Genomic DNA, 11339 nt, shown 5'->3' with positions numbered 1-11339 from the left:
ATGATCTCTAATTGACTAATGTGAAACTAATGCTAGATGTTCAACTAACCATACAGGAAGGAGGCAATTGAATGCTTGTTTTTGCAATAGCAACACTGATTTTTTTTAATTTAACAAAGATAAGTTGCTTCCCTTGACCAATAAATATTTCTGTGCAGCTTTGTTATGTTGTTTTTCCCTATAGCTCTGTAAAGAAGCTTACTCCCTGGCAATCTTTGCTGTCACTGAGGGAACACCCCATGCAACCTGATTAGGGATGAGCTGAATCGATTCCAGCTGAATTTATTTGAACTGTACCACTTACAATACTTTGAAATTATCTCTTTCCTCCACAGTTCTTCCCCCATAGGATTCTGCAAAGGAAAAGAGCAGGCAGTATGGCAAGTACAGAAATGCTGGAAGCCCAGAAAAGCTTTATTGCTAAAACTTCTCTGAAGCCACACTTACTGAGACAAGCTGCTAATGAAAACAGTTCAGAAGCCTTTGGACCTATAGAATTATCATCTAGAAAATATCTGTATTTTTACTTAAGGATGGAAAATTCCATGTCTCAATTTTTATTGGTTTTTCTGAGAGTGGTGTCAAGGACCATTTCCTGGAGAGGATATAAAAGGCAATTCCTTCAAGTAATACAAAAATTCAGCATCTGGTTCCTTTCACATTACTAGCTAATTCCAACATACATGCTACTAAAGCACAGTTTACTGAAATATAATAAAAAGAACCTGAAAGAGTCTTAAAGTATAAAATTATTTTAGCACATTTACTATGGAAGATTTTTTTTTTGCAAATCAAGAACTCAATTATTTCAATTATACTTTATCAGTTACTCCCATTTGAATCCATTTTAAGCAGTTCAAACTCTCTTACCTCCCTAGTTTTGAACATGGACTGAATTCACATTGACAAAGAAATTGTGCTTGTTTTGTGCTTGTTTCAAAATAGATGAAAATGCTAAAGTATATTTAATATTTAAAGGGAGTTAATATTTTTCATGTGACAGAAAGAATTAGGACAAGACTAAATTATAGTCATTCTAAAATCCTCAGGAAGAGGAATGCTTCTTTCAATGAGACATTTAAGCCTAAGTGAATAACAGAGGTGCTCTCAAGCAAAGAGGAGGTGGACAGATCACCAACAGCACTGAAGGCCTCTAACTCTGGGTGATGCAGATGCACTTCCAGAATGCAACCCAGACAGACTTTTGGTTTGGTGTGTCTGCCACAGTTAATTTTAGGAATGGTTGATTTAGCTCTCGAGAACTTCTAATACTGCCTTCCAAACTTTTCATCATGTCTTCAAATTAATGTTTTATTCTTGCAAGAAATATCTAGAGTTATCTTTATTCTTTCTTTGTCATTGACTCTAGGTTTTGTCTAACTCTTTTGAGATAATAATGCATTTGCTAATTTAATTTTTTCTAGTTGCCTGGGTCAGGAGTTCACTCATAGATAGAAATCTGTGCAAATAAGTCAGGAGCAGGGTAACATTATGTATATCTAGGGCATTGTATGACTCATACAACAAGAGAGCAGTGACAAACACCAGCAGATCTTTGGGTAAATAAATACAAAATTTGTGATTTGCAGAATCTTCTAGCCCAGTTAAAAACAAAAGAGGTTATAAATATCAGAACCTAATAAAAGAATAAATTGTACATGAAACACATTCTTGCCCTACGCTTTTACATTTGCTACAGATACATACCATTTATGAGGTAGTCAGATTCCTCAGATGCAATGGGACCAGCTTTCTTCAGTTTCTGTTTCACCAGCCACAGTCAGCAAGCAGCCGTAAGAAGCAGCAGAACGCTGCTGGCGAATCCCAATGCCAGGGGCAGCACCGCACCATTTCTGGGGCTTGATGTTCTCCTCTTCCTTGATCACTCTTGGGTTCAAAAATATAATCTTCCTCTTTTTTGTTCTTGCGTGAGAAATGACCACCTGGCATCACAGAAATGATTTGACTCTGTGGTCCTCAGGAGGTGGAGTGAATTCTTTTCTCTGTGACTGATGAGGTGACCAGCAGGTTGGAGGCAGTAACTTTCTGGGCCTTTTCCAACAAGGAGTGCTCCCATGCATGTTCACTCAGTTCCTTTGCGCTTGAGCAGGGCTAGCTGGCTTACCACCTTGGAGTCAAGGCCCAAGTTTTGAAAGAAATCCTCATCAGACCCATCAGGACATGGCTGCTCCCCATCACACGCCAAGGAGATACCAGTGCAGCAGCCATTGTCACAGAATAAGTGGTATGGTGAGCAAAACATTCAAGCACCCTCCTGTGCTGTAGGTCCTGGGCAGCCCTGTCATGGACACATAGTCAGAGCTTCTCCGACCAGCGGTGTCAGTCATAATCAGCTGGAAGGTGTATGTTCCTTCCTGTAGGTGGGTCATCTTCAGGGTTCCTGGTTGAGGCACATTCATGTCCACTGACGGGTCACCCTGTAGCAGTATCCATTCATACTGGACGATGGTGTGGTCATCTGTGCTTTCACAGCCGTCCAGAATCACTCCATCTGAGGGCAGATGCAAAAAACCACATCCTTCCCAGCCTTGCTGAATGGAGGTTCATCCTTGTCCAGCAGAGGCGAGGCCCAGGTGGTGGACAGAGCTGGGTCTTCAGTTTCCAGGTCTCCCTGCTCGGTGTCCCAGGCGCAGCTGAGGCTGTAGCTGCTGAATCCACAGTGCAGCGCGAACTTGCAGACACTGTGGCCGGCACAGTCTGATTGAAGAGGTAGCAGCCAAGAACGATGCCTGGGACACAGGGGGTCTGGGCAGCTCCACCACCACCACCGCGCAGCGCGGCTTGGAATAGCAGGCCACCACGCACTGACGCCAGTCCCGCACAGCCGCCGGTGCCCTCAGGAAACTGGCACCTGCCGCAATGGAGTCCTTAGTTCGGGTGATGGCGTCAAGCACGGCGCTGTAGCTGTCGCCACCCGAGGCTGAACAGCCCTCCCGCGGGTCAACGCCGGCGCGCTGCTCCAGCTCCAGCTCCTCCTGCAGTCAGTCATTCCTGTGCAGCTGCCGGCAGAACTCCTCCAGCAGCTGCCCCACGTCGGAGAGCTGCGCATGCAACTGGACAGCTGCGCCGCGAGTGGCACGGCCGCACAACCGCTCAACAGCCACAAGCAGAGCCGCTGAGCCTTGTGCTGCTGTGGCTGCGGATGCCCGATGCCGGCGACCTGCTGGGCAGCGATGGCCAGGGCAGCGGAGGGGGGCGAGCCTAGGCTGGCCAAGTGCGAAGGGAGGCAGGAAGGCGGGCCTGGGCGCCTCCTTTGCGGCCGCGGCGGGTGGTAGGCCCTGGCCTCAAAGCCTGGCGTCCCTGGGGCCGGGCTGCTCGCCCAAGGCCGCGGGTGCGCAGCCGCCGGCGGGAACCACAGCAGCAGGAGGCAAAGCCGGAGGGGACTGGCACTTCTCCTAGCTCTCTGTGGAGGCATCTCTGTTATGGATTCTTAATGCTAAAAGTCCAATTTGTGGGTTAAAAAAATTTCAGCATATTTGCTAAACTCACATATCTGAGCTCAGGTGGGAAAGGAAACTACCTTCTTAACGTATCTGCATAGAAAAAATATGAATTTCAATTTTTGCAACTAACATACACAAGATTTTGCTTCTGCTTGTCTTGATTACTATTATGCACAAATTAAAACTCAGGATTTGAAAAGGAGCTGGTTTCCCATGCACATTAAGCTTCTTAAGGAAATACACACTTGGTTACTCTGAATGCCTTTCATTAGGAAATGTACTAACAGGTATTGATAATTACATTTTTGAAATGCAATCTTACACATATACTTAATGCTTAGTACTTGTAAAAGAATAGTTGCTATGCTGGGTAATTAATATTGAAATATTTTCTATTTATATAAACACGATTTTAGTACAACTATTTCTTGGGATTATTTTCCCTTTTTTATTTCTTACAGATTTTATATGTCTGTTGACTTCATTTTGCATTATTTTTTTAAACAAAAAATGGCTTATATTTTAAAAGAGTCTCTTAAACATTTTCAGATTGTATCCTTGTAATAAGAATGGGGATGAGATGAATCAAAAACTTGTAATAATGATAGAAGTAACTTCAACCAATGCTCTCATTTCTGCACAGGCATTAAAGATCTCTATGTCTTAGGTCACATACTTGTCACTATCAAAATCAAATTTGTGGAAGTTTTGAGCTGATAAGACTCATTTCTAATCTACTTTTCTTATGTATCCTTCCCAAAACCCTGGACCGAAGCTCATCTCAGAGTACATACATCCAATTCAACAAATATCTAATGTTTTACTCATAGCATAGATAGGATTCCCCAGAGAAAAGGAAATCACTCAGTACTTGTGTATATCATACAGTTTGATGCTTAGAAAAACACTGAGGGAATAAAGTAATGAAATGAAATACTTTGAGAAATGAAGAGCACATGTGCTTCTAGTTCTCCCTGGATTTTTATTTAGAGTGGGTAGTTTTTATAAATATTTTACCTCTGACTGCAGACAGGACCACCTGGAGGGAATGCCACTGTGTTCTTGCTGGGAGAACCTGTCCTCAGGAGCACAACTGTAACCATGAGGTCAGATAAATTTTGAGTTTTACAGAATTATAGGTGATGCCTGCTGTATACCTTCATGCTGGGAAGACAAAGATGAGCATCCAGGCCAAAGGGAGGGTCTGAGGAGTGTAAGTACTAGAGAGAGTTGAACCAGAGCAGACTCCCTGAGCAGAGCTCTGGAGGGCCACAGGAGGCCTGGGCAGAGTACTGCAGGAGGAGCACCCACCCAGTTCCCTGAGGTGATGCCACCAGGTGGGTGACCTGATGCCACGAGCACTAGCCAGCCACTTTACCGTCATATAAGGTAGGCCCTCCTTAGCTTACTGCATGAGTCCAATCCCTTGCCTGGGTTCTTGGGGCATCCCCAACCCTCTGTCCTGTGTCCAGCCTCCCCGAACCCCAGCCTGTGAGTGTCTGCTTTACACTCGTGAGCTGCTCCAGATCTGATGTCCTGTTCTCTCTCAGGCAAGACCAAGCCGGCTCTCTGGCTCCTGCACTCTGCTTCTGGGAGATGGGCTGCTGGGAACTAAGGTGCATGAATGCAGAAGGCTTTCCACACTCTAGCTTGTGTGGAAAGATGGTTTCCCTTCCTTATTTTCTCTTTTTGCCTGTGGAATGAATGCCTTTCCCAAGGCCTGCTACCAAAAAACATGTCTGTTTGTTAATTGAACTATCAAAGCACACAGTCAGAGATTGAAACATTGAACTTGAAAAGTCCATAAAACAGATTTGAAAGTGGAGCTGTTTTCTTTGTAAGAATTCACATGAAAAAGACAGAAGAATCTTTAAAATTAATCAGCATTGTTTATTCTACCCTACATTTAAGTTTCTGAGAACTCTCTCAAAAATAATGGCAAGAGATCTATAAGATCTACCTCATGATTCTTAATAGCTAGATTCATTTATTTCCTCTGCTCATGTTTTTATGGCTTTCTCCACACCCATAAATTATAGTCTTCACAGGCCCTTCCAGAAGAGAGAGATGAAACGCCGTAATTGACATCTCCCCCAAACTTGTAGCACTTGGACTTGAGCATTCTTTTCTTCAATGGACCTCTCACTCAACCCTCCTGCTCTCAGCATAAATCAAACACCAACTGCACTTCCAGGTAGCCTGTGAGAATGAGTACGGAAGAAGACAGGAGAACTGGTCTGAGTCTTCACCCGTAGTGGACTTCCAGCACGTGTCCAAGGCATGGCTCTGGGGCTCCCGTACCTGCTTTATGCTCAGGGCACATATTGGGGCCATCCCTGTCCAGGGAGCATGGCACAGCATCTTTGGTATTGGTCTTTTCTTCTGTCACCAAGCAGTAGTGCAATGGCACAAAGAGATGCGAAGGATGGCTCACAAGCAACTTAAGCAGTTGTGCTGAGTAAAGTCCCCAGAGGGTTCCTCAGGGTGACAGATATGTCAAAGTTCAGGAAACACTCTTCTGTTATCACTAATGTGATGTGGCCAGATGTGTACCTCTGTTAGGAAGGTCAAATCTCTAACGCAAGGTCACTGGTGTATTGTCTGGCTTGGTGCAGGAGTGGTAGATGTGGCCATGTAGCAGTGTGGCTATAGGGAATGCCAGCCTTTCCATTTTCTGTCACAGGAAGATCTGCAATTTGGTGCTCGGTTTCTTTTTGCTTATTCATGCTGGTCCTGACACCTTCCAACATAACACAAGCTCCTGAAGGAGGGATGCATCTACAATCCCCATATCATTTAAGACATGCTAAATGTTTACTACTTATCACAATGGGCTCATTTAAGATGAGTTACTTCACTTTTCAGCTTTCACTTTGATTCACTCACTCACAAAAGAATACTCCTTGCCAGACCCCCTGAATGCCATTCATCTTTTTTTAAATTTATTTTTATTGTAAACAAATGGGATACATGTTGTTTCAGTTTGTACATGGAGTAACAGCATACCATTTGCATATTCATATATTTATATAGAGTAATGATGTTTGATTCATTCCGTTATTTTTTTCCTTTCCCCCCACCCCTCCCACCTCACTTTTCCCTCTATACAGTCCCTCCTTCTTCCATGCTTGTCCCCCTCCCACCCCCCATTAAGTGTCATCATCCGCTTATCAGTGAGATCATTCCTCCATTCATCTTGTGGAAACTACAAGAGGAACACAGTGAGAGATCACTTCATTGAAATGGCTTCTCGACTGACAGCTGCTTCCTGTGGGCGATGTATTCTGTAAACATTGAACTCCTGACATGTTTTAGGGGGAAGCACTGGTCTCAGTGCTGCACGGGGCTCTAGGAGTTAAAAGAAATCTTGAGGATGAAAACATATGACTTGGGGTTCATTTTGAAAAAAGAATCAACCTGCCTAGAGAAGAAGAAATTCAACAGTGGGGAAAGTACCACTCTAGCTATGTTGATGACCTCAGTGTGCGTTGTTAGAAGTGTTTTCAAGGGAGCGGTGCAGGAGTGACAGTAAAGCTGCCAAATTTAGGAAAAACTAGGTTTTTGCAGGTCTCCATTCCCATGTCCCAGTTATTCTGGCTCTACCTTGGAAGTGACTGCAAACTGAAGCATGAGATTCCAATTCCCTTCTGTGTTTCAGAGTGGGAGGTCAAGCCCTGAGCTCCAAGTGGGAATATGGTGTCATCGTTCGTTTTCCTGGGAAACTGGACTGCTACCTGTTGGGATGGACCCCTGGCTGGCCCTGCATTTTCAATTGTGTCACAGTGCCTACCAGTACAAGAAAAATAAATGTGTCTCTTTTTCTTTGTAAAAGTCCTTGCAAAAAAGAATAAACAGTGATGTGACCCATGAGAGAAATTGTCCCCACAGGCTTCTCTCCCCCAGGCAGCCTTGTGAGGACTTGAGCAAGTGGGTAGCGCGAGGGGGAGGGGAAGTACTAGTGACACTGGTCTCTGGAAAACCTTCCAGTACATGCCTTTCTTCCTTGTTTTCTCCAGCACAATCTCTTCCTGGATCAGTCACATTCTGTGTCCACGAAGGATGTCTTGAGAGAGACACAAAATGCCTATCTTCACCTTCCCCATTTGGAATGCTGTTTTTCTTTATTTTTCTGCATGACTAAATTGTAGGGAGTCAGGTTCTATCTTCATATGTAGCATAGAAAACTGGGTCTGGGACCAGCCACGTGTGCCTATCACATGGCTGTGTGAATGTCAGCATTTCTGCTTGTTCACTTAGGAAGTGTTCTGAGGACATTTCAAATGTTTTTCTTCATTGTCTCCATAATTACTTTAGTTGAACTCAAAGTTGCTTATTACCTATTCTGAGGAAAAATCAGTTAAAAAGGATTTCAATTTTGGCAGAGAGAGTGAGAAAACTTAAAATATAGGCTCATCACATTCCCAGACGGACTGTGTGGTGGACATTCCATGTCAGCAGGTCAGCAGTTTGAGGGATCTAATTCCACCCACATTTTGCTTTCAGAACACATGGCTCTTCCTCACATTTTCACTGAGTCCTTTACTCCACTAGGCAAGAAGGAGGTCTGCAGAGGACAAGTGTGTCAGGTGAGCCTGAGCTCACTTTGGCCAGGAGTCACAGGGACTCTTGTAGCTGGTGTGGCCTGGCTGGTGCTCTCTCCAGAGCAGCTTCATGTCCCCAGTCACCCTTTCACCTGTTATTCAAGGAAAAGTTGGGGATGTTTGAGTTATGTGTCTTCTCAGATGAGAAAGAGCAGTGAAGTTCTTTGAATCCATCTCCAAAGGGCAGTCTGAGTCCTGGGCCACTTTCTCCCTGTGGCTATGTGGTTTTGCAGTTTCACTGTAGTAAAGAAAAGAGGATATGATCAGATGGGGACATCTGCTTCAGCTTTATTTACAAGCTGCATTGGTGCTGGGAGGAGGGAGGAGGAAAGGCAGGTCTACAGCAATGACCTCACCAGTGACTTATTGTCCAAGAGGGGTCAAGTCCTGCTGATTCCACTTTATTCTCTGGCCATGGCTTTCCAAGTGACAGGATATGTCCAGTTTGTCTTCAATTCACCATGGAGATGAATGGGTAGGGATGGATAGTGGCAGCAGTGCAGGAATACAGGCTGAGGAGGGATGGAGCCTGGGAAATTGCTGATTTACTAGAAGATTTAGAAATAGAGGATTCCTTAGAGATTTGAGCAGAAAAGTTGCAAGATTGGAGCCATGTTCGAGCCTACTCTGGCAAAGTTGTGTACAGCCCCAAGTTGCTCCGGTTCACTCAGACAGACAAGGCTGCAGGGAAGAGGAGTGAAAGGGTTCCAGGTGCACAGACTCAAGAAAACATGAGGCTCATAGGACATGTGCCTCTGAGCAAGGCTCCTGCTAAAGTGCCGGAGACAGCTTGGAGCATGATTGCATATGGTGTAAAGATAGAAAGAGCCCGCACCTGTGTAAACAAAAGCCTCTTCCCTAATTGCCCTCAAACCCCTCATAAAAGCTGCAAAGAATCTTCACCTCTTATCCGTAAAGGCCAGGCAGCTGACCTTGCCGGTGCCAAGGCAAACTTAAAAGATAATGATAACACTCCTCTCAGAGACTCAGAACTTAAAATAACATCATATATATAATTTTATGTCAGCCAATTAAAAAGAACACTGTAAAACTTTTCGCCTTTCATTATAAATAGGCCTGTTGAACAAAGGCTCGGGGCCTCTTAGCATCACCGGGTTACTGTGTGCGCAGAGGACCAGGCTCGAGCTTGCCAATAAATGACTCTTTGTTGCTTGCATTGATCGTGGTCTCTGGTGGTCTTTGTGGGGTCTCGAGCCGCTGGGCATAACATATGGGGGCTCGTCCGGGATACCCCAAGCCCACCTAGACACCTGATCATAGAGTCATAAGTGACATCATTGGCCGGTGAGTAAGGCATTGCCATATTTCTGTCTGGATTGCCTGCAGGTTCTGGTTCTGGGCTGGCAAAGTCCTGGCGGACGCGCTATAGGACCCCAGCAGGGTCTCGGGAGACGTCCCCTCGACCCATCTGGGCAGCCTGTGTGCTGCATCTGGGCGACTTTGTCGCGTCTGGGCGGCCTTTGTGCTGCATCTGGGCAACCTTTGTGTTGCGTCTGGACTTTTGATTTTGTCGACAAAATACCAACTAGCCAATTGTAATCTAGTGCGCAATATATATATGTCTGTCTGTTTGTGCATTTGTGTATTGTCCTGTATGGTCTTTTCTCTTGCCTCCTATTAAAATTCTTCGGTGTGTTAGTCTACTACTGTTCTGTTTCTCATTCTTAAACTTCTCATCTCCAATCTGGAGGAAGACGGGTCTATAAATCTCCTGACGGAGAGGAGAAATACTAACCAATGGTCAAATTCACTTCATCCTTTTGGAATTATACAGGAAACAGGATTTCAACCGGATAGACAACCAGCGGAGGCTCTCTGCTGTAACGACATCTCCAACCCACGCCGGCGTCGTCTGATCCAATTTCTTTTTATCTAACCTTTACATTTCTCCTCCTCTCCATAGTGGGATATCTAGTTGCTGTAGAAATGGGCCAAACTCAGAGTACCCCTTTGGCCATAGTAGTCAGCCACTTTGGGGAGGCTCAAGCCAGAGCACGCAATTTGTCAGCTGAGATCAATAAAAAAAAATTTGTAACCCTTTGCAGGTCGGAATGGCCCACCTTCCAAGTGGGATGGCCCCCAGAGGGAACCTTCAACCTTCCAACCACCCGAAAAGTCAAAGAGAAAGTCTTCCAATCAGGGAAAATTGGCTACCCAGATCAAATTCCATATATTCTGACCTGGGAAAGCTTAGTAGACAGTGACCCTCCAACCTGGCTTTCTCCCTTCCTACCGCCACCGCCCTCCCCCACAACTGAAATGCTTGCCCTAAAGAAGTTAGGCTCCTCAGAAAAGCCCACAGCTCCTCACCCCATTCTCCCAGAGGAAGATTCAGACCACCTTTTCTCTAACCCCCCTCCGTATATGCAAGCCCCTATTCCTCCTCAGGACCCAGGACAGGAGGCTGCAGAAGAAAGAGAAGCTGCTGCAGCCGGAAATGAAGAAGAAAGAACTGGCTCGGGAGGGCCGGCAAGGAGAACGCGAGGCCGAGTTCAGCGGGCAGCCTACCCCTCCCAACCAGAAGCTCCAGATTCTACGATCGCTCTGCCGCTCCGAGAAACTGGGCCGCCAGACAACGCTGGCAACACCTGGCTTCAATATTGGCCCTTCTCTACGAGTGATTTATATAATTGGAAGAATCAAAATGCTAAGTTTTCTGACAATCCTAAAGACTTAATTTCCCTTTTAGATAGTGTCATGTTTACTCATCAGCCTACTTGGGATGACTGTCAGCAGCTACTCCGGATCCTGTTTACGACCGAGGAGCGTGAAAGAATCCCGATGGAAGCCAGAAAGTTGGTCCCAGGGGACGACGGACAGCCTACTGTAAACCCTGACATAATTAATGCTTCTTTCCCCTTGTCCAGGCCGCCACAAGATGAATGGGACTACAATACGGCTGAAGGTAGGGAGAGGCTCCGGGTTTATCGCCAGACTCTAATGGGGGGTCTCCGGGCCGCAGCTCGTAAGCCCACCAATTTGGCCAAGGTATACTCAGTAATGCAAGAAAGGCAGGAATCACCCTCAGCTTACTTAGAAAGATTAATGGAAGCATTTAGACAGTACACTCCTATGGATCCAGAGTCACCCGAGAATCAGGCGGCTGTAGTAATGAGTTTTGTTAACCAGGCAGCACCGGATATAAGGCGTAAGTTACAGAGAATAGAGGATTTAGAAGGGAGAAGTATTCAAGACTTAATGAGAATAGCCCAGTGGGTATTCAACAACAGAGATGCACCAGAAGAAAAACAGC

General features: G+C 45.4%; 1 pseudogene across 1 annotated transcript; it reads right to left on the bottom strand.

The window, feature by feature from the left end:
• Positions 1–1693: 1693 nt before the first annotated feature.
• Positions 1694–3436, bottom strand: LOC306641364 (low-density lipoprotein receptor-related protein 11-like; annotated as a pseudogene). Its single transcript has one exon. The product of its transcript is annotated as a low-density lipoprotein receptor-related protein 11-like (transcript).
• Between the last annotated feature and the right edge of the window lie 7903 nt (positions 3437–11339).

Source organism: Sciurus vulgaris, assembly GCF_902686455.1.
Source record: "Sciurus vulgaris genome assembly, chromosome: 12".
In the NCBI taxonomy this organism is placed as follows: Eukaryota; Metazoa; Chordata; class Mammalia; order Rodentia; family Sciuridae; genus Sciurus; species Sciurus vulgaris.
Note: the sequence above shows the minus strand (reverse complement) of the source record. Positions and strands in the feature narration are given on the sequence as shown.